Source organism: Pseudophryne corroboree, chromosome 5 (assembly GCF_028390025.1).
Source record: "Pseudophryne corroboree isolate aPseCor3 chromosome 5, aPseCor3.hap2, whole genome shotgun sequence".
Classification (NCBI taxonomy): Eukaryota; Metazoa; Chordata; class Amphibia; order Anura; family Myobatrachidae; genus Pseudophryne; species Pseudophryne corroboree.
Window position 1 is genome coordinate 446,539,068 of NC_086448.1, and position 23,747 is coordinate 446,562,814.

The following is a 23,747-nucleotide window of genomic DNA, read 5'->3' on the forward strand; positions in this document are numbered from 1 at the left end:
TCCTGAACATTGCAGCCTAACCCTACCCTCCCGCAGCCTAACCCTAACCCTCTGCCTGCAGCCTAACCCTAACCCTCCCCTCCCGCAGTCTAACCCCAACCCTCTAGACCTATAGCCTAAACCTAATCCTCCCTACCCACAGCATAACCATAACCCTTCCTGCGCAGCTTAACCCTAACCCTCCATATCCACAGCCTAACCCACCCCTCCGGCAGCCTGACCCTCCCCTCCCGCAGCCTAACCCTCCCCTACCGCAGTCTAACCCTCCCCCAACAGCCTAACTCTCCCCTTCTGCAGCCTAACCCTAACCCCCACCCCCTCCCAGAGCCTAACCCCAACTTCCCCTCCCAAAGCCTAGCCATAACCTCCCCAGCATCTTGAACATTGCGGCCTAAAACTCCCCTCCTGCAGCCTAACCCCCTCCCCAGGGCCTAACCCTAACCACCCCTCCCACAGCCTTACCCTCAATGGCATTGTGAACATCAGGATGCCAACTACATCCCGCAGGAAGGGGAAAGATACATTGGAATACATATGTAATCCCGCCCGTTAGAATGCCAGAAGCAGGGTGAGCAAGATGTGTACCCTTGCGGGCTCACTGCGCGCTTGGTGGCTTGCTGCGCTCGTCACAGGATCTGTTCTCACTTTATCGGTGTCGTGGACACCCAGGAGTGGGAATAGGCCCTGTGAGTGGGTATTATGGTTGTTGGCATTGTCGACTGTCAGGATTCCCGCGTCGGTATTCTGACCGCTGATATCCCGACAGCCGGCAAATTGATTGCCTCCCAATTAATCACCATAACAGTTTCTGCACATACCCTGTCTGCCAGTTCAAATATTTCTCTGGATAAAATTCAAAGCATGGGTATGTCTCTGGGAAACAGTACCTCTTGGCCAATATGCACTACTCTATTGATATATGGAACAGGCCAAATACTAATATCAGTATCCAATGGTATGGCTATTTCAGCAGGCAATTCATAGTAAAGAACAAAAACCATATATATAGTTAAACATAAATTATCCCTAGATATGGGAAGATTGCCAAATATTTATTTTGAGCACCTAGAAAAGTAACGTCTCCTACAGCTATAACAAGAGCTGTCCCTGTTGAGTAGTAGAGAATACATAAGGTGCCTGTGGGTCACGTAATGAGTCACATGACATATGAAATAGAATTGGAAAGAAGCAAAGCCACAAATCACGTAGCAGAGGGACCCACAAGTGAGCGTGGGTTGTGTCTGGAGAAGGCGAGCTATCTGATTTGCAGGTGGCTTTTCCTCTTCTCTATAAATGACTTTTGTTCTGAGTGAGGTGAACTATAGCTATCTGAAAATGAAAGCATGCAGAGATGTAATTGTCGGATGAATATTTATGTTGAGTACATCAGCAGAGGAACTCTTCATTTGTGTGTACAGTGTGTTACTTGCCTTCATAACTACATCATACTCAGTCTTCTCTACCTCAATTAGCCATGCAAATGGCTTTGTGCACTTCAAATAAAGTCATGTATTTGGTAGCTGTGACTTGAATGCATGAAAGACATAATTAGAGGCTCTAAAAAAAAGTGTGCCAGTCTCTCGGATGATAAAAAAAAATAACATTACATACTTTATGAAAATGTAGAATAAATGTTGACAACACAGTGGGAGACATATAAGAAAACTGTCCTACAGGTAAGGTAACATTGTGTTGCCCATAATAATACATAATTATAATAATACAAGAGGCCTATTGTTTTCATTTCTAAATTGTACTAGAAAATAGTACCTGTTTGACGCCACGTTTTTTACACTGTTACTTGTGGAATAATTTGCCTAAATGTTCCCCCCTGATTCCAGAGGAGTCTGCTGGGTGGCTCCCTGGTCTGCTGGTAGGATATGCTTCTCCGTCTCTCAGACCAGATCTTTTGCTCTATTGAAACATTTAAAAAAAGAGGCGACTGGTTTTGTCTAGTTTACCTCCTAGTAGCTTATCATCATCTAGGGAATCATCTTTCACGTAAGGGAAGCTAACGTCAGTCTCTGGGAAAACATCGCAGACAAGAAGTGACTTTCCGTTAAATTTATGGCTGGAATACAATATTTTATTGGTTCCTTGGCAGGGGAACAGGCACTTTAAATTTTGTTGGCCAGTTGATATGGTTCTTATTAATATTATTCTTTGCACTTTAGATTTATTAGAACGTGTCAGCATATCACACTACCTTATACCTATTATCTGCAAAATGCATTGTGTTGATTTCTGAGAGTCATTGTATTGGAGTAATGAAACAAACACAAGTTGCATCCACTTTAATGTGTTTCTTATGTGTAAGTGTTATTTCTGGCAGTAAGCAGTACTGTACCTGCACATTTTTGTGTGTAATTTGTAATTATCACAACTAGTTGCAGAAACAGGAATAAATCAAAGAAATATTTTTGTCTGAGTAGAGAGAAAGCACTGTGGGGGATATTCAGAGTTGGTTGCAGGTTTTGTTATTTAAGCAAAATCTGCAACCACCACATTCGCATGCTGAGGGCCGCTCAGCACGGGGCAAGGCCAACCAGCATGTATAGCGCATCGCAAAAACCCTCAAATATAGGTTGACTTGAGCACATCTGGCATGTTTCCAAGCTTGAAACGCAGGCGACGTCACCAGCCGGCTCCGAAAACGGGCATGACACGTCTGCGTTTCCTTGTCCACTCCCCCCAACGCTGCCCCTACAACTGACACCTGTCAGTCATGATGTGATTGCATCCTTCCGGGATGTAATTGCATAATGATTGGTCGCGCACATGCACTGCGGCCGCTGCGTGTGCAAATTGTTGCACATTACATCTTTCTCTGAATAGCCTCTTGTATACATAAATCTATCCTGTTCTATATATAAATAGAAATAGGATTTTTATTTCTATATTTTTTTTTACAGTGACTCTCTGTGTTTTTTTATTCGGCAGTCATCCTACATGCTAGTGTAGTAACGGGAGTTAGTTACGTGACCGGTGGTCTCCACAATATCAACGCCGGAATTCCACCCCGTTCAGTCCCGACAGTCGGCATGTTGACTAACAGGGACTATTCCCACTCGTGGGTGTCCACAAAACCCATAGAGTGGGAATATAACCTGTGCCGAGCGCAGCAAGCCACCGAGCCCGCTGCGTGGCTCCATTGCACTCGCCCCCCGCCGGCACTCTAGCGGCTGGGATCCCGTGGTTGAGACTCGGACCTCTGTGGCGAGTGCAGTGAGCCCGCATGGGGCTTCATTCCGCCCCCCCCCATCCCCAGCTGGGCATCTGCAAGCTGGGATTCCGCCATCGGTATGGTGACCGGTGGCCTCCTAAGTGCCGGTCATGCATACCCGACCCGTAGTAACAGCCTGAACAAACAATGTATGTACTAGTCAAGCAACAGAATAATACTTAATACCGAACTAAAAGCACAAGGATAAAAAGCATTGTTTACTATAAATAATGGAAACAAATAGGGACACAGATTATTGGAAAGCAATGTTATCACTTTTTTTTCACATCCTATTGAATTTTAAATTATCTCTTTCATCCATGGGGGATTTTGGAAACCATGGGTATAGGGTGAGCCGAGGAGTCTGGGCACCAAATAGTTATTTGTTTGAAGCTTCAGCACTGCCTGCTTTTCCCCTATAGTATCATCATTGCCCCAGTAGACATTTTTTTCCATCGTGCCCAAGGAGTTGGGCACGTTTTTCTTAGCTGCATTACATGCAGTTCTCTTTTATTTGTTTTATTTATTTCTCATACGTCCTAGAGGATGCTGGGGACGACATCAAGACCATGGGGTATAGACGGGATCCGCAGGAGACACGGGCACTCTAAAGACTTTTCATTGGGTGTCAACTGGCTCCTCCCTCTATGCCTCTCCTCCAGACCTCAGTTTTAGAAATGTGCCCAGGTCGACTGGATGCACTCTGAGGAGCTCTACTGAGCTTCTCTGAAAAGATTTATGTTAGTTTTTTTATTTTCAGGGAGATCTGCTGGCATCAGACTCCCTGCTTCGTGGGACTGAGGGGGCAGAAGCAGAACCAACTTCCTCAGAGTTTCATGGCTCTGCTTCTGGCTGACAGGACACCATTAGCTCCTGAAGGGAACTGAACGCTAGCCGTGGCTAGGTGCTCACTCCCACAGCACGCCATCACCCCCCTCACGGAGCCAGAAGTCAGAAGACAGGTGAGTATAAGAAGAACGATCTTCTATCAAGTAAGTGACAGCTGAGGTGCGGCGCGGCTGGCGGGAGCGCAGCGTGCCATTGCTGCCCACACACACAGGCACTACAGGGTGCAGGGCGCTGGGGGAGGCACCCTGGGCAGCAAGAAAAATACCTCAAACTGGCTAAAAGGGGGCATAAGTTGCCGCTGGCACAGCCTTACCCCCGCCAGTATAAATATTACAGTGTTTATATGAGTGTAAGGACGTGCCATTGCAGGGGCGTAGCTTCTTCCTCAGGCAGCCAGCACACTACTCAGCGCTATTTTCTCTCTCTGCTCAGGCTGCAGAGAACACACTGGTCCTCTCCTCCACTTCTGACAAGTACAGGGTGCTATTAAGGGGGGGCACAAAGCGATTGTGGTGCATTTGATAGTGTATATTACTATTTAAAAAGCGCTGTTAGGCTGTGGACATACTGTGTTCACAGGAAATACTGGCGCTGGGATTGTGGACTGGCTGCTCCTATCCTGTGTCCCTCTGACAGATTTTACTGTGGGTCTGTCCCCAAAATAAGTCCCAGTGTGTCTGTTGGTGTGCTGTACACGTGTGAGGCATGTCTGAGGCAGGGAGTTCCTCCCCGGAGGAAACCATTTTAGGGATACAGAGTTGTAATGTGGTGGTGCTACCGGCACACCAAGAGCCTGCATGGGTGAAAGAGATACGTGACAGTAAGCATCTGATTAACCGTAGATTAGATAAGTCTGAATCTAAGGCTGCATGCTGGAGAAAATCTGTGGAAGATGTTATTTCTCTAACGTCCTAGTGGATGCTGGGGACTCCGTAAGGACCATGGGTAATAGCGGGCTCCGCAGGAGACTGGGCCCTCTAAAGAAAGATTTAGTACTATCTGGTGTGCACTGGCTCCTCCCTCTATGCCCCTCCTCCAGACCTCAGTTAAAATCTGTGCCCGGACAGAGCTGGGTGCTTTTAGTGAGCTCTCCTGAGCTTGCTAATAAGAAAGTATTTTAGTTAGGTTTTTTTATTTTCAGAGAGCTTCTGCTGGCAACAGACTCTCTGCTACGTGGGACTGAGGGGAGAGAAGCAAACCTACTAACTGCGGCTAGGATGCGCTTCTTAGGCTACTGGACACCATTAGCTCCAGAGGGATCGAACACAGGACCTGACCTTGTCGTCCGTTCCCGGAGCCGCGCCGCCGTCCCCCTCGCAGAGCCAGAAGACAGAAGCCGGCAGAAGCGGAGAAGACATCGAAATCGGCGGCAGAAGACTCCTGTCTTCACATGAGGTAGCGCACAGCACTGCAGCTGTGCGCCATTGCGCCCACACTAACCCACACACTCCGGTCACTGTAGGGCGCAGGGGGGGGCGCCCTGGGCAGCAATTGATACCTCCTGGCGAAAGCTGCATATAGACAGTGGGACACTGTTATATGTATGAGCCCCCGCCATTTATTTTACAAAAAAAAAAATCGCGGGACAGAAGCCCGTCGCTGAGGGGGCGGGGCCTTCTTCCTCAGCACTCACCAGCGCCATTTTCCTTCCACAGCTCCGCTGAGAGGAAGCTCCCCAGGCTCTCCCCTGCAGAATCACGGTAGAGGGGTAAAAAAGAGAGGGGGGGCACATAAATTTAGGCGCATTAATAATATTACAGCAGCTACTGGGTAAACACTAAGTTACTGTGTAATCCCTGGGTTATATAGCGCTGGGGTGTGTGCTGGCATACTCTCTCTCTGTCTCTCCAAAAGGCCTTGTGGGGGTCCTGTCCTCATTTAGAGCTTCCCCTGTGTGTGTGGTGTGTCGGTACGCGTGTGTCGACATGTTTGACGAAGAGGGCTATGTGGAGGCAGAGCAAGTGCAGTTGACTGATGTGTCGCCACCGACGGTGCCGACACCTGATTGGATGGATATGTGGAAGGTGTTAAATGATAATGTAAACTCTTTACATAAAAGGTTGGATAAAGCTGATACCTCGGGCCAGTCAGGGTCTCAACCCATGCCTGATCCTACAGCGCAGAGGCCCTCAGGGTCTCAAAAGCGCCCACTATCCAAAATGGTTGACACAGATGTCGACTTGGATTCTGACTCCAGTGTCGACGACGATGATGCAAAATTGCAACCAAAAATGACAAAAGCTATACGTTACATGATTATAGCGATGAAGGATGTTTTACACATATCAGAGGTAAACCCTGTCCCTGACAAGAGGGTTTATATGTATGGGGAGAAAAAGCAGGAGGTGACTTTTCCCCCTTCACATGAGTTAAATGAGTTATGTGAAAGAGCGTGGGATTCCCCAGATAAGAAAGTCCTGATTTCCAAAAGGTTACTTATGGCGTACCCTTTCCCGCCAGAGGACAGGGTGCGCTGGGAATACTCCCCTAGGGTAGATAAAGCTCTCACACGCTTATCTAAGAAGGTGGCCCTGCAGTCGCAGGATATGGCCACCCTAAAGGATCCTGCAGATAGAAAGCAGGAAAGTATCCTGAAATCTGTTTATACACATTCAGGGACTCTACTGAGGCCGGCAATTGCGTCGGCGTGGATGTGTAGTGCTGTAGCAGCGTGGACAGATAATCTGTCTGAGGAAATGGTTACCTTGGACAGGGATACCATTATGCTGACCCTGGGGCATATAAAAGACACTGTCCTATATATGAGGGATGCCCAGAGGGACATTTGCCTACTGGGCTCTAGAATAAATGCAATGTCAATTTCTGCCAGGAGGGTCCTGTGGACTCGGCAGTGGACAGGTGATGCAGACTCCAAAAAACACATGGAGCTGTTACCTTACAAGGGTGAGGAATTGTTTGGGGACGGTCTCTCGGACCTGGTTTCCACAGCTACTGCTGGGAAGTCAAACTTTTTGCCATATATTCCCTCACAACCTAAGAAAGCACCGTATTACCAAATGCAGTCCTTTCGCGCACAAAGAAGCAAGAAGGTCAGAGGTGCTTCCTTTCTTGCTAGAGGCAGGGGTAGAGGAAAAAAGCTGCACCTTACAGCTAGTTCCCAGGAACAGAAGTCCTCCCCGGCTTCCACTAAATCCACCGCATGATGCTGGGGCTCCACGGGTGGAGCCAGGAGCGGTGGGGGCGCGTCTCCGACATTTCAGCCACCAGTGGGTTCGCTCACGGGTGGATCCCTGGGCTATACAGATTGTGTCTCAGGGATACAAGCTGGAATTCGAGGTGATGCCCCCTCAACGTTACCTAAAATCGGCCCTGCCAGCTTCCCCCATTGAAAGGGAAGTAGTGGTAGCGGCAATTCACAAGCTATTTCTCCAGCAGGTGGTGGTAAAGGTTCCCCTTCTTCAACAGGGAAAGGGATACTATTCCACAATGTTTGTGGTACCGAAACCGGACGGTTCGGTCAGACCATTATTAAATTTTAAGTCCCTGAACATTTATCTGAAAAGATTCAAGTTCAAAATGGAATCGCTCAGAGCGGTCATTGCAAGCCTGGAAGAGGGGGATTTTATGGTGTCTCTGGACATCAAGGATGCTTACTTGCATGTCCCCATTTATCCGCCTCATCAGGAGTACCTCAGATTTGTGGTACAGGACTGTCATTACCAATTCCAGACGTTGCCGTTTGGGCTCTCCACGGCACCGAGAATATTTACCAAGGTAATGGCAGAAATGATGGTGATCCTGAGAAAGCAAGGAGTCACAGTTATCCCATACTTGGACGATCTCCTCATAAAGGCGAGGTCGAGGGAGCAGTTGCAGATCAGCGTAGCGCACTCTCAGGAAGTGTTGCAACAGCATGGCTGGATTCTGAATATCCCAAAGTCGCAGCTGATTCCTACGACGCGTCTGCCCTTTCTGGGCATGATTCTGGACACAGACCAGAAGAAGGTGTTTCTCCCAACGGAGAAGGCTCAAGAGCTTGTGACTCTAGTCAGAGACCTCTTAAAACCGAAACAGGTGTCGGTGCATCACTGCACGCCAGTCCTGGGAAAGATGGTGGCATCATACGAGGCCATTCCCTTCGGCAGGTTCCATGTGAGGATCTTTCAATGGGATCTGTTGGACAAATGTTCCGGATCGCATCTTCAGATGCATCGGCTGATCACCCTGTCCCCCAGGGTCAGGGTGTCTCTTCTGTGGTGGCTACAGAGTGCTCACCTACTCGAGGGCCGCAGGTTCGGCATACAGGACTGGGTCCTAGTGACCACGGATGCGAGCCTCCGAGGGTGGGGGGCAGTCACTCAAGGAAGAAACTTCCAAGGGTTGTGGTCAAGTCAGGAGGCTTGTCTGCACATAAATATCCTGGAACTAAGGGCCATATTCAACGCCCTGAGTCAAGCGGAGCCCCTGCTTCGCAACCAACCGGTGCTGATTCAGTCAGACAACATCACCGCGGTGGCTCATGTAAACCGCCACAAGAAGCAGAGTCGCGATGGCGGAAGCCACCAGGATTCTTTGGTGGGCGGAGAATCACGTACAAGCACTGTCAGCAGTGTTCATTCCGGGGGTGGACAACTGGGAAGCAGACTTCCTCAGCAGGCACGACCTTCACCCGGGAGAGTGAGGACTTCATCACGAAGTCTTCATTCAGATTACAAATCGATGGGAACTGCCACAGGTAGACATGATGGCGTCCCGTCTCAACAAAAAGCTACAACAGTATTGCGCCAGGTCAAGAGACCCTCAGGCGATAGCTGTGGACGCCCTGGTAACACCGTGGGTGTTCCAATCGGTCTATGTGTTTCCTCCTCTTCCTCTCATACCCAAGGTGCTGAGAATCGTAAGAAGAAAAGGAGTGAGAACAATACTCATTGTTCCAGATTGGCCACGAAGGCCTTGGTACCCGGAACTGCAAGAAATGCTCACAGAGGACTCATGGCCTCTGCCTCTCAGACTGGACCTGTTGCAACAGGGGCCCTGCCTGTTCCAAGACTTACCGCGGCTGCGTTTGACGGCATGGCGGTTGAACGCCGGATCCTAGCTGATAAAGGCTAGGAAGAACGTGACGGCAAAGCATTATCACCGCATATGGCGAAAATATGTTGCTTGGTGTGAGGCCAGGAAGGCCCCTACAGAGGAATTCCAACTGGGCAGATTTCTGCACTTTCTACAGTCTGGAGTGACTATGGGCTTGAAGTTGGGATCCATAAAGGTCCAGATTTCGGCCCTATCCATTTTCTTTCAAAAGGAACTGGTGTCTCTTCCTGAAGTTCAGACGTTTGCTAAGGGAGTGCTGCATATTCAGCCCCCTTTTGTGCCACCAGTGGCACCTTGGGATCTCAACGTGGTGTTGGGTTTCCTAAAATCCCACTGGTTTGAACCACTTAAGACCGTGGAGCTAAAGTATCTCACGTGGAAGGTGGTCATGCTATTGGCCTTAGCTTCGGCTAGGCGTGTGTCAGAATTGGCGGCTTTGTCATGCAAAAGCCCTTATCTGGTTTTTCATATGGACAGGGCAGAATTGCGGACTCGTCCCCAATTTCTGCCAAAGGTGGTGTCATCTTTTCATTTGAACCAACCTATTGTAGTGCCTGCGGCGACTCGTGACTTGGAGGATTCCAGGTTACTAGATGTAGTCAGGGCTTTGACGATTTATGTAGCCAGAACGGCTGGAGTCAGGAAAACTGACTCGCTGTTTATCCTATATGTCCCCACCAAGTTGGGGGCTCCTGCTTCAAAGCAAACCGTTGCCTGCTAGATCTGTAACACGATTCAGCAGGCTCATTCTGCGGCTGGATTGCCGCATCCAAAATCAGTGAAAGCCCATTCCACAAGGAAGGTGGGCTCTTCTTGGGCGGCTGCCCGAGGGGTCTCGGCTTTACAGCTTTGCCGAGCTGCTACTTGGTCGGGTTCAAACACATTTGCAAAATTCTACAAGTTTGATACCCTGGCTGAGGAGGACCTTGAGTTTGCCCATTCTGTGCTGCAGAGTCATCCGCACTCTCCCGCCCGTTTGGGAGCTTTGGTATAATCCCCATGGTCCTTACGGAGTCCCCAGCATCCACTAGGACGTTAGAGAAAATAAGATTTTACTCACCGGTTAATCTATTTCTCATAGTCCGTAGTGGATGCTGGGCGCTCGTCCCTAGTGCGGACTTTCTGCAATACGTGTACTTAGTTATTGCTTAATAATGGGTTATGTTATGTTGGCATCCATTGTTGATGCCCTGTTGTTGTTCATACTGTTGACTGGATAAGTGTATCACAAGTTATACGGTGTGATTGGTGTGGCTGGTATGAGTCTTACCCGGGATTCCAAAATCCTTTCCTTATAATGTCTGCTCTTCCGGGCACAGTTTCCTTAACTGAGGTCTGGAGGAGGGGCATAGAGGGAGGAGCCAGTGGACACCAGATAGTACTAAACCTTTCTTTAGAGTGCCCAGTCTCCTGCGGAGCCCGCTATTCCCCATGGTCCTTACGGAGTCCCCAGCATCCACTACGGACTATGAGAAATAGATTTACCGGTGAGTAAAATCTTATTTTTTTCAGCATGCTGTTATTCCTTATGCGGACGGCCCCTCTGGGTCACATAAGAGACCATTTGCAAATGTTGTAAACACTGATACCGACACGGATTCGGACTCTTGTGTCGACGATAGTGAATCCAGAGAGATAGATCATAAATTGGCAAAAAATATACAATATATGATTGTGGCTATAAGGGACGTGTTGGAGGTTACAGAAACCACTCCTGTACCTCAGGAGAAGGCGTATTTATGTAAGGAAAAGAAGTCCAAAGTCACGTTCCCCCCTTCACACTAACTAAATGCTCTGTTTGAAGGGATGTGGGTGAATCCTGATAAAAGATTTCGTATTCCCAAAAGGATTCACATAGCTTACCCTTTCTCGGCTGAGGACAGGAAAAAGTTGGAGTCACCCCCTGTGTTAGACAGTGCACTTTCCAGGTTGACAAAGAAGGTAATTCTCCCTGCTCCTGGCACGGCTTCTCTTAAAGAGCCGGCAGACCGCAAAATGGAAACGACATTAAAATCCATTTATGTTACCAATGGTACACTGATTAGGCCCACTATTGCCTGCGCATGGGTGAGTCGCGCTATTGAAAAATGGTCAGAAAGCGTGACATCAGAAATTGACACAATTGATAAAGATGAGATACTCCTTAAGTTAGGGAATATCAAGGACGCTGCCGCCTACATGCTGGAAGGTGAAGGATATTGGACTCTTGAGTTCACAGGCTGCTACCATGGCAGTATCGGCTAGGCGGGCATTGTGGATTCACCAGTGGAATGCGGATGCAGATTCCAAAAGAAACATGGAGTCTCTCCCATATAAAGGTGAGGCCTTATTTGGCGATGGCCTGGATGCGTTAGTCTCGGCGGCTACCGCAGGTAATTCAACATTTTTGCCCTCTGTGTCCGCACCGGCAAAAAAAAAAAAAAAAAAGGACCTATCACCCGCAAATGCAGTCCTTTCGGCCCAATAAATACAAAAAGACGAGAGGTTCCCCCTTCTTTGCAGGTAGGGGAAGGGGAAAGAAGCCCACAGCGGCTCCAGGTTCCCAAGAGCAGAAGTCTACCCCTACTTCTGCCAAATCCCCAGCATGACACTGGAGCTCCCTTGCGGGAGGCCGCTCTGAAGGGAGCACGTCTCAGACTCTTCAGCCAGGATTGGATTCTGTCTGGCCTGGATCCCTGGGTGTTTCAAACAGTATCCCAGGGGTACAGGCTGGAGTTTTAAGACGTTCCCCTATGCCGATTTTTCAAATCGACCTTGCCAGTTTCTCCGTCAGAAAGAGAAGCAGTAACAGCGGCAATCCAAAAATTATGTCCAGACAAGGTCATAGTCCTGGTACCGTTGTCACAACAAGGGAGGGGTTATTATTCAAGCCTCTTTGTGGTTCCGAAGCCGGACGGCTCGGTCACACCGATCCTAAATCTAAAGGATCTGAATGGTTACCTAAAAAGGTTCAAGTTCAAGATGGAATCACTTCGGGCAGTGATTGCCAGTCTGGAGGAGGGGGACTACTTGGTGTCGGTGGACATAAAGGATGCTTACCCTGCATGTTCCCATTTATCCTCCTCACCAGGTTTATCTGAGATTCGCAGTTCAGGATTGCCATTACCAATTCCAGACGTTACCTTTTGGTCTCTCCACGGCGCTGAGTGTATTCACCAAGGTGATGGCGGAGAAGACGGTTCTCCTTCATCAGAAAGGAGTCAATATAATTCCTTAATCTGGATGACCTCCTGATAAAGGCGAGATCCAGGGAGCAGTTGTTACAAAACATATCACTCTCTTTGTCAATACTCCAACAACACGGGTGGATCATAAATTACCCAAGTCACAGTTGGAACCGATGACAAGGTTGTCTTTCCTCGGGATGACTCTGGACACAGAAGTTCAGAGAGTATTTCTTCCGCTGGAAAAGGCTCTCGAAATCCAGAAAATGGTAAAACAGATATTGAAACCATCAAGTGTGTCGATCCATCAGTGCATTCGGTTGTTGGGGAAGATGGTCGCGACCTACGAGGCCATACAGTTTGGCAGGTTCCATGCCAGAGTATTCCAGTGGGACCTGTTGGACAAGTGGTCGTGGTCACACCTACACATGCACAGAAAGATAATCCTGTCGTCAAAAACCAAGATTTCACTCCTGTGGTGGTTACACAGCTCTCACCTACTAGAGGGACGCAGGTTCGGGATTCAGGACTGGGTCCTGGTAACCACGGATGCAAGTCTCCGAGGCTGGGGAGCAGTCTCTCAGGGAGAAAACTTCCAGGGACGTTGGTCACAACAGGAAGCCTGCCTTCACATAAGCGTTCTGGAGCTAAGAGCCATTTACAACGGCCTTCTACAAGAGGTACATCTTTTCAAGACCGTCCCGTGCAAATGTAACAGCAGTCGCATACATAAACAGGCAGGGCGGAACGAAAAGCAGAGCGGCAATGGCAGAGGCAACAAAAATCCTCCGCTGGGCAGAAAAACATCTACAAGCTCTGTCGGCAATATTCATTCCAGGAGTAGACAACTGGGAAGCAGACTTCCTCAGCAGACACGATCTCCATCCAGGAGAGTGGGGCCTCCACCAAGAAGTCTTCGCAGAGGTGACAAGTCTTTGGTGGAGTACCTCAAATAGACATGATGGCGTCTCGTCTCAACAAGAAGCTCAGAGATACTGTTCCAGGTCGAGAGACCCTCAAGCAGTAGCAGTGGATGCACTGGTGACCCAATGGGTGTTTCCGTCAGTGTATGTCTTCCCTTCACTTCCGCTGATCCCAAAAGTACTCATTATCATAAGAAAAACAAGGGTTCAAGCAATCTTCAATGCCTCGGACTGGCCAAGGAGGGCTTGGTACCCAGATCTTCAGCAGTTTTTGACGGCATGGCTGTTGAGCGCCGTATCCTAGCCAGGAAGGGTATTCCCGAGGAGGTCATCCCCACCTTTATTCAGGCCAGAAAGGGAGTAACGTCGAAACTTTACCACCGTATTTGGAGAAAATATGTATCTTGGTGTGAATCCAAGAAAGCTCCTACGGAAGAGTTTCATTTAGGACGTTTTCTCCATTTTTTGCAAGATGGTGTGGAGGCGGGCCTCCGATTGGCATCAATCAAGGTCCAGATTTTGGCCTTGTCAGTGTTCTTCCAAAAACAATTGGCCTCTCTTCCAGAGGTTTAGACCTTTGTGAAAGGGGATCTCCACATCCAGCCTCCATTCGTGCCTCCAGTGGCACCATGGGACCTTAACGTGGTGTTGCAGTTCTTTCAATCGGATAGGTTTGAGCCTCTACAAAAGGTAGAGTTGATGTTTCTCACTTGGAAAGTGGTGATGCTTTTGGCTTTGGCATCCGCAAGGCGGGTGTCTGAATTGGTGGCCTTGTCTCACAAGAGCCCTTACCTGATCTTCCATGAAGATAGGGCAGAGTTGAGGACTCGTCAACATTTTTCTTCCGAAGGTGGTTTCATCTTTCCACATAAACCAACCTATTGTAGTGCCAGTAGTTACTGACACATTCACGGATTCAAAATCTCTAGATGTGGTTAGAGCTTTGAAAATCTATGTCGCTAGAACGGCTCGTATATGGAAAACAGAGGCTCTGTTTGTCCTGTATGCTCACAACAAGATTGGCTGTCCTGCTTCCAAGCAGACTATTGCACGTTGGATTAGAAATATAATTCAGCAAGCTCATACTATGGCTGGATTGCCTTTACCGACGTCGGTAAAGGCCCACTCCACTAGGAAGGTGGGCTCATCCTGGGCGGCTGCCCGGGGGGTCTCGGCATTACAACTTTGCCGAGCAGCTACTTGGTCAGGGTCAAACACATTTGCTAAGTTCTACAAGTTTGACACCTTAGCCGATGAGGACCTCAAGTTTGGTCAATCGGTGCTGCAGGGTCATCCGCACTCTCCCGCCCATACTGGAGCTTTGGTATTGACCCCATGGTCTTGATGTCATCCCCAGCATCCTCTAGGACGTATGAGAAAGTAGGATTTTGATACCTACCTGTTAATCCTTTTCTCCTAGTCCGTAGAGGATGCTGGGCGCCCGTCCCAGTGCGTATTTTACCTGCAGTTTAGTTATTACAGTTACACAAGTTGTGTTATTTTAGTTCAGCATGTTTCTGCAATTGGTTCATGCCTGTTGGCGTGTGTTATGTTGAATGCCATGTGTGCGGCATGGTTGAGGGTGTGAGTTGGTAGATATCTCACCACTAGTTAAGTAATTCCTTTCCTCGAAATGTCAGTCTCCCTCTGCACAGTTCCTACAACTGAGGTCTGGAGGAGGGGCATAGAGGGAGGAGCCAGTTCACACCCAATGAAAAGTCTTTAGAGTGCCCATGTCTCCTGCGGATCCCGTCTATACCCCATGGTCTTGATGTCATCCCCAGCATCCTCTGCGGACTAGGAGAAAAGGATTTACCGGTAGGTATCAAAATCCTATTTTTCTTAAACTTTTTTCTTTTACTGAACTTGCGGCCAGCGGTATAGCTTCCTGCAGCTCCACCAGAACTCCCATTCCGGCAGCCGGTGCACAGATACCACTGTCAGTGACACAGGTCGGTTCCCAGTCACACAGCAGGGACCCGCCACAAAGGGAGCACAAGCAGTGCTTTCTCCCGATCACCCAGAGTGGGAGGCTGGCTTTACTCTTCTCCGAGGTCTGGTAGAATATGACTTCTGAATCCTTGGTACAGACCGTTGTATCTCGGGACCAGTTTTCCACAAAAGGCTCACCAGTTGACCTCGCCAAAGCAGACACTTACCCTAAACAGCGAATGTTTTCCTTAGGGTTTCATGGTTAAGACTAAGCGGGTCATTCAGACTGGATCACGGCAGCGATTGCAGTCTTAAGCCCTTTGGGGAGTGCACGTGCGCAGCCCATGAATCTCAGGGCTGCGATCGCCTCTGCCTGATTGACAGAGCCGGTCGCGGGACGGGAGGGGACGTGCCAAAGGCGTTAGAACGCTGTTGTGGTGGGGCGTGGTCCGGACAACGCAGGCATGTCCAGACTGTTGCGGGGTCAGGCCGAGGCGGCTGCGCACCGTCACACGCAGCTGCTGTGACACGGGACATGGCGGGTAGCCGCCTGCCAGGGAGCAACCTGACGGGTGCAATAGCCGTGGAATGCTTTCACACCTGTGCAGGGGTGGGGGGGGGGGGGGTTGGTTCAGGGCCAGACATGCGGAATGGACTAGCCCTGTGCTGGGCATCCCCCCCACATGTCTGAGTAGATGATCGTAGATGTGCTAAATTTAGCACATCTGCGATCAGATCTGAATGACCCCCTAGAATCCCTCAGATCTATTATTCAGACCTTGGACCGGGGAATTTCATGGTGTCTCTGGATTTCAAGGATGCATATTTACAGTCCCATTCAGGAGGACCACCAATGATATCTACGCTTTGCAGTCCTCTTGGAGCTGTACCATTTTTGGGCCTTAACCTTTGGCTGGTCAACGGCCCCTCTGGTGTTCACAAAAATTATGTCTATTATGATCAGCCGCCCTCCGACTCCAGAGGATTAGGTTCCTCCCTTTTCTGGATGAACTTACAGGAACACATCCTTCTGATGGTGGAGGTTCTTCAACCACACTGTTGGTCATCAGTTGGCCCAAATCCAGCCTTTTCCCAAGGCCAGTGGAAGCTCCATTTAAGCTTTGTTAGATACCAAGTCCCAGCGGGTCTTTCTACCCAAAGGGGGTCATTCCGAGTTGATCGTAACTGTGCTAAATTTGGCACAGCTATGATCATTCACACTCACATGCGGGGGGACGCCCAGCACAGGGCTATCCCGCCCCGCATGTCAGTGCTGCCCCCCCCCCCCCCCCCCCCGCGCAGAAGTGCAAAGGCATCGCACAGCGGCGATGCCTTTGCACTTCAAGAGTAGCTCCCGACCAGCGCAGCTTTAGCATGCTGGCGGGAGCTACTCGTCACTTCCCGGCCCGCAGCGGCTGCGTGTGACGTCATGCAGCCGCCGCGGCCTGCCACCCCAATGGTCCGGCCATGCCTGCGTTGGCCGAGCCGCGCCCCCTAAACGGTGGTTTAACGCTGCTGTCCAGCCCCCTCCTGCCCAGCGACCGCCTCTGCCTCAGAGGCGATCGCTAGGCAACGACAGCGCAGTTCTGACCCGATCGCTGCGCTACGAGAAACTGCAGCGAGCGATCGGGTCGGAATGACCCCCAGAGACAAGATATCTATCCATCCATCCATCCATCCATATATGTGTGTACACACACTCGAATATATCTTTCTCAAACAATTTCTAAAACCTGGCGTTCTGACAGTTAAAAGAAATACACAAGTCCCCTAAATCAGGGTGGCAGGCAGCACCTCTCCGCAATCCACCTGTTACAGGTGGGTTAAGTTCGAGTAGACCCAGATGGGTGGATTCCCAGAAAAGTACTGAAGATATATAAATATGAATTGTATACTTAGTTAAGGTTATTGATGAATTCAGTAGATCCAGTTCGATACAGCAATCACATCATCATACTCAGGAGCCTCGCCCTCTTCGTCTAGAGGCTGAGTTATTTTCAGATCATCCTGGTTCATCCAGGCTCACTAGGCTGCTTTAACATTGAAAATGTCTATCTTATATAGGCTGAAGAACTCCTGAGTAAGCATATTTCATATGTACAAAGTTCATATTACGACATATACATAAATGCTAAAAAATAGTAGGGGGCACTGTTGCCTCAATTATGAGTGTTAGAAATAACATAAAAATATCAATGTGTAACATGGATTATATAGATCAACACACAAGGTGAAAACACCATTGTCTTAATATGAAGACGCAAACATTACAATGTTGACATATGTCAAACTCCAAACACTTGTCTTGTTTTTGTCTGTCTCATATAACCAGACAATGGACATTGCCCTTGCTTGTAAAATATACCTGTGTCAGGAATACTGACACACACAGAACATAGTTTGTAATATATATATATATATATATATATATTTATTTCCCTTGTATTAAATATATATATATTTCCCCCTTCTTTTCCTATTAAAAACACCATATTATATTCATAACAAACACCAACCACCATTCTAAAGATATAACATAAAGCACTCCTATAATAATCAAATGAAGTTAAAAACATGAATTGTATATAGTCAGTATGCAACCTGGCATGTAATGGGTAACAAGTACTATCTTCATAATGTTTACTCATTCTGTTCTTTGTATTTGGTACTAAAAATACATGAGAGCGTGATCATGATGAGATTGATAATAGAGATGAGCGCCTGAAATTTTTCGGGTTTTGTGTTTTGGTTTTGGGTTCGGTTCCGCGGCCGTGTTTTGGGTTCGAACGCGTTTTGGCAAAACCTCACCGAATTTTTTTTGTCGGATTCGGGTGTGTTTTGGATTCGGGTGTTTTTTTCCAAAAACACTAAAAAACAGCTTAAATCATAGAATTTGGGGGTCATTTTGATCCCAAAGTATTATTAACCTCAAAAACCATAATTTACACTCATTTTCAGTCTATTCTGAATACCTCACACCTCACAATATTATTTTTAGTCCTAAAATTTGCACCGAGGTCGCTGTGTGAGTAAGATAAGCGACCCTAGTGGCCGACACAAACACCGGGCCCATCTAGGAGTGGCACTGCAGTGTCACGCAGGATGTCCCTTCCAAAAAACCCTCCCCAAACAGCACATGACGCAAAGAAAAAAAGAGGCGCAATGAGGTAGCTGTGTGAGTAAGATTAGCGACCCTAGTGGCCGACACAAACACCGGGCCCATCTAGGAGTGGCACTGCAGTGTCACGCAGGATGGCCCTTCCAAAAAACCCTCCCCAAACAGCACATGACGCAAAGAAAAAAAGAGGCGCAATGAGGTAGCTGACTGTGTGAGTAAGATTAGCGACCCTAGTGGCCGACACAAACACCGGGCCCATCTAGGAGTGGCACTGCAGTGTCACGCAGGATGGCCCTTCCAAAAAACCCTCCCCAAACAGCACATGACGCAAAGAAAAAAAGAGGCGCAATGAGGTAGCTGACTGTGTGAGTAAGATTAGCGACCCTAGTGGCCGACACAAACACCGGGCCCATCTAGGAGTGGCACTGCAGTGTCACGCAGGATGTCCCTTCCAAAAAAACCTCCCCAAACAGCACATGACGCAAAGAAAAAAAGAGGCGCAATGAGGTAGCTGTGTGAGTAAGATTAGCGACCCTAGTGGCCGACACAAACACCGGGCCCATTTAGGAGTGGCACTGCAGTGTCACGCAGGATGTCCCTTCCAAAAAACCCTCCCCAATCAGCACATGATGCAAAGAAAAAGAAAAGAAAAAAGAGGTGCAAGATGGAATTATCCTTGGGCCCTCCCACCCACCCTTATGTTGTATAAACAAAACAGGACATGCACACTTTAACCAACCCATCATTTCAGTGACAGGGTCTGCCACACGACTGTGACTGATATGACGGGTTGGTTTGGACCCCCCCCAAAAAAGAAGCAATTAATCTCTCCTTGCACAAACTGGCTCTACAGAGGCAAGATGTCCACCTCATCTTCACCCTCCGATATATCACCGTGTACATCCCCCTCCTCACAGATTATCAATTCGTCCCCACTGGAATCCACCATCTCAGCTCCCTGTGTACTTTGTGGAGGCAATTGCTGCTGGTCAATGTCTCCGCGGAGGAATTGATTATAATTCATTTTAATGAACATCATCTTCTCCACATTTTCTGGATGTAACCTCGTACGCCGATTGCTGACAAGGTGAGCGGCGGCACTAAACACTCTTTCGGAGTACACACTTGTGGGAGGGCAACTTAGGTAGAATAAAGCCAGTTTGTGCAAGGGCCTCCAAATTGCCTCTTTTTCCTGCCAGTATAAGTACGGACTGTGTGACGTGCCTACTTGGATGCGGTCACTCATATAATCCTCCACCATTCTATCAATGTTGAGAGAATCATATGCAGTGACAGTAGACGACATGTCCGTAATCGTTGTCAGGTCCTTCAGTCCGGACCAGATGTCAGCATCAGCAGTCGCTCCAGACTGCCCTGCATCACCGCCAGCGGGTGGGCTCGGAATTCTGAGCCTTTTCCTCGCACCCCCAGTTGCGGGAGAATGTGAAGGAGGAGATGTTGACAGGTCGCGTTCCGCTTGACTTGACAATTTTGTCACCAGCAGGTCTTTCAACCCCAGCAGACCTGTGTCTGCCGGAAAGAGAGATCCAAGGTAGGCTTTAAATCTAGGATCGAGCACGGTGGCCAAAATGTAGTGCTCTGATTTCAACAGATTGACCACCCGTGAATCCTTGTTAAGCGAATTAAGGGCTGCATCCACAAGTCCCACATGCCTAGCGGAATCGCTCCCTTTTAGCTCCTTCTTCAATGCCTCCAGCTTCTTCTGCAAAAGCCTGATGAGGGGAATGACCTGACTCAGGCTGGCAGTGTCTGAACTGACTTCACGTGTGGCAAGTTCAAAGGGCATCAGAACCTTGCACAACGTTGAAATCATTCTCCACTGCACTTGAGACAGGTGCATTCCATCTCCTATATCGTGCTCAATTGTATAGGCTTGAATGGCCTTTTGCTGCTCCTCCAACCTCTGAAGCATATAGAGGGTTGAATTCCACCTCGTTACCACTTCTTGCTTCAGATGATGGCAGGGCAGGTTCAGTAGTTTTTGGTGGTGCTCCAGTCTTCTGTACGTGGTGCCTGTACGCCGAAAGTGTCCCGCAATTTTTCTGGCCACCGACAGCATCTCTTGCACGCCCCTGTCGTTTTTTAAAAAATTCTGCACCACCAAATTCAAGGTATGTGCAAAACATGGGACGTGCTGGAATTTGCCCATATTTAATGCACACACAATATTGCTGGCGTTGTCCGATGCCACAAATCCACAGGAGAGTCCAATTGGGGTAAGCCATTCCGCGATGATCTTCCTCAGTTGCCGTAAGAGGTTTTCAGCTGTGTGCGTATTCTGGAAAGCGGTGATACAAAGCGTAGCCTGCCTAGGAAAGAGTTGGCGTTTGCGAGATGCTGCTACTGGTGCCGCCGCTGCTGTTCTTGCGGCGGGAGTCCATACATCTACCCAGTGGGCTGTCACAGTCATATAGTCCTGACCCTGCCCTGCTCCACTTGTCCACATGTCCGTGGTTAAGTGGACATTGGGTACAACTGCATTTTTTAGGAGACTGGTGAGTCTTTTTCTGACGTCCGTGTACATTCTCGGTATCGCCTGCCTAGAGAAGTGGAACCTAGATGGTATTTGGTAACGGGGGCACACTGCCTCAATAAATTGTCTAGTTCCCTGTGAACTAACGGCGGATACCGGACGCACGTCTAACACCAACATAGTTGTCAAGGACTCAGTTATCCGCTTTGCAGTAGGATGACTGCTGTGATATTTCATCTTCCTCGCAAAGGACTGTTGAACAGTCAATTGCTTACTGGAAGTAGTACAAGTGGGCTTACGACTTCCCCTCTGGGATGACCATCGACTCCCAGCGGCAACAACAGCAGCGCCAGCAGCAGTAGGCGTTACACGCAAGGATGCATCGGAGGAATCCCAGGCAGGAGAGGACTCGTCAGACTTGCCAGTGACATGGCCTGCAGGACTATTGGCATTCCTGGGGAAGGAGGAAATTGACACTGAGGGAGTTGGTGGGGTGGTTTGCGTGAGCTTGGTTACAAGAGGAAGGGATTTACTGGTCAGTGGACTGCTTCCGCTGTCACCCAAAGTTTTTGAACTTGTCACTGACTTATTATGAATGCGCTGCAGGTGACGTATAAGGGAGGATGTTCCGAGGTGGTTAACGTCCTTACCCCTACTTATTACAGCTTGACAAAGGGAACACACGGCTTGACACCTGTTGTCCGCATTTCTGGTGAAATACCTCCACACCGAAGAGCTGATTTTTTTGGTATTTTCACCTGGCATGTCAACGGCCATATTCCTCCCACGGACAACAGGTGTCTCCCCGGGTGCCTGACTTAAACAAACCACCTCACCATCAGAATCCTCCTGGTCAATTTCCTCCCCAGCGCCAGCAACACCCATATCCTCCTCATCCTGGTGTACTTCAACACTGACATCTTCAATCTGACTATCAGGAACTGGACTGCGGGTGCTCCTTCCAGCACTTGCAGGGGGCGTGCAAATGGTGGAAGGCGCATGCTCTTCATGTCCAGTGTTGGGAAGGTCAGGCATCGCAACCGACACAATTGGACTCTCCTTGTGGATTTGGGATTTCAAAGAACGCACAGTTCTTTGCGGTGCTTTTGCCAGCTTGAGTCTTTTCAGTTTTCTAGCGAGAGGCTGAGTGCTTCCATCCTCATGTGAAGCTGAACCACTAGCCATGAACATAGGCCAGGGCCTCAGCCGTTCCTTGCCACTCCGTGTGGTAAATGGCATATTGGCAAGTTTACGCTTCTCCTCCGACAATTTTATTTTAGGTTTTGGAGTCCTTTTTTTACTGATATTTGGTGTTTTGGTTTTGACATGCTCTGTACTATGCCATTGGGCATCGGCCTTGGCAGACGACGTTGCTGGCATTTCATCGTCTCGGCCATGACTAGTGGCAGCAGCTTCAGCACGAGGTGGAAGTGGATCTTGATCTTTCCCTAATTTTGGAACCTCAACATTTTTGTTCTCCATATTTTAATAGGCACAACTAAAAGGCACCTCAGGTAAACAATGCAGATGGATGGATTGGATACTAGTATACAATTATGGACGGGCTGCCGAGTGCCGACACAGAGGTAGCCACAGCCGTGAACTACCGCACTGTACTGTGTCTGCTGCTAATATATAGACTGGTTGATAAAGAGATAGTATACTCGTAACTAGTATGTATGTATAAAGAAAGAAAAAAAAACCACGGTTAGGTCACTGGTATATACAATTATGGACGGGCTGCCGAGTGCCGACACAGAGGTAGCCACAGCCGTGAACTACCGCACTGTACTGTGTCTGCTGCTAATATATAGACTGGTTGATAAAGAGATAGTATACTCGTAACTAGTATGTATGTATAAAGAAAGAAAAAAAAACCACGGTTAGGTCACTGGTATATACAATTATGGACGGGCTGCCGAGTGCCGACACAGAGGTAGCCACAGCCGTGAACTTCCGCACTGTACTGTGTCTGCTGCTAATATATAGACTGGTTGATAAAGAGATAGTATACTCGTAACTAGTATGTATGTATAAAGAAAGAAAAAAAAACCACGGTTAGGTCACTGGTATATACAATTATGGACGGGCTGCGGAGTGCCGACACAGAGGTAGCCACAGCCGTGAACTACCGCACTGTACTGTGTCTGCTGCTAATATATAGACTGGTTGATAAAGAGATAGTATACTCGTAACTAGTATGTATGTATAAAGAAAGAAAAAAAAACCACGGTTAGGTCACTGGTATATACAATTATGGACGGGCTGCCGAGTGCCGACACAGAGGTAGCCACAGCCGTGAACTACCGCACTGTACTGTGTCTGCTGCTAATATATAGACTGGTTGATAAAGAGATAGTATACTCGTAACTAGTATGTATGTATAAAGAAAGAAAAAAAAACCACGGTTAGGTCACTGGTATATACAATTATGGACGGGCTGCGGAGTGCCGACACAGAGGTAGCCACAGCCGTGAACTACCGCACTGTACTGTGTCTGCTGCTAATATATAGACTGGTTGATAAAGAGATAGTATACTCGTAACTAGTATGTATGTATAAAGAAAGAAAAAAAAACCACGGTTAGGTGGTATATACAATTATGGACGGGCTGCCGAGTGCCGACACAGAGGTAGCCACAGCCGTGAACTACCGCACTGTACTGTGTCTGCTGCTAATATATAGACTGGTTGATAAAGAGATAGTATACTCGTAACTAGTATGTATGTATAAAGAAAGAAAAAAAAACCACGGTTAGGTCACTGGTATATACAATTATGGACGGGCTGCCGAGTGCCGACACAGAGGTAGCCACAGCCGTGAACTACCGCACTGTACACTGGTTGATAAAGAGATAGTAGTATACTCGTAACAACTAGTATGACGACGGTATAAAGAATGAAAAAAAAACCACGGTTAGGTGGTATATAATACAATTATGGTTGGACGGACTGCCTGCCGAGTGCCGACACAGAGGTAGCCACAGCCG

The 23,747-nt window shown here is 48.3% G+C and overlaps 1 protein-coding gene across 1 annotated transcript in view; it reads left to right on the forward strand.

Annotated features, from left to right (window-relative positions):
• LOC134929613 (dynein axonemal heavy chain 5-like) overlaps positions 1-23,747 on the forward strand; it is an 837,675-nt gene that overhangs the window by 292,270 nt on the left and 521,658 nt on the right. The window lies entirely within an intron of this gene.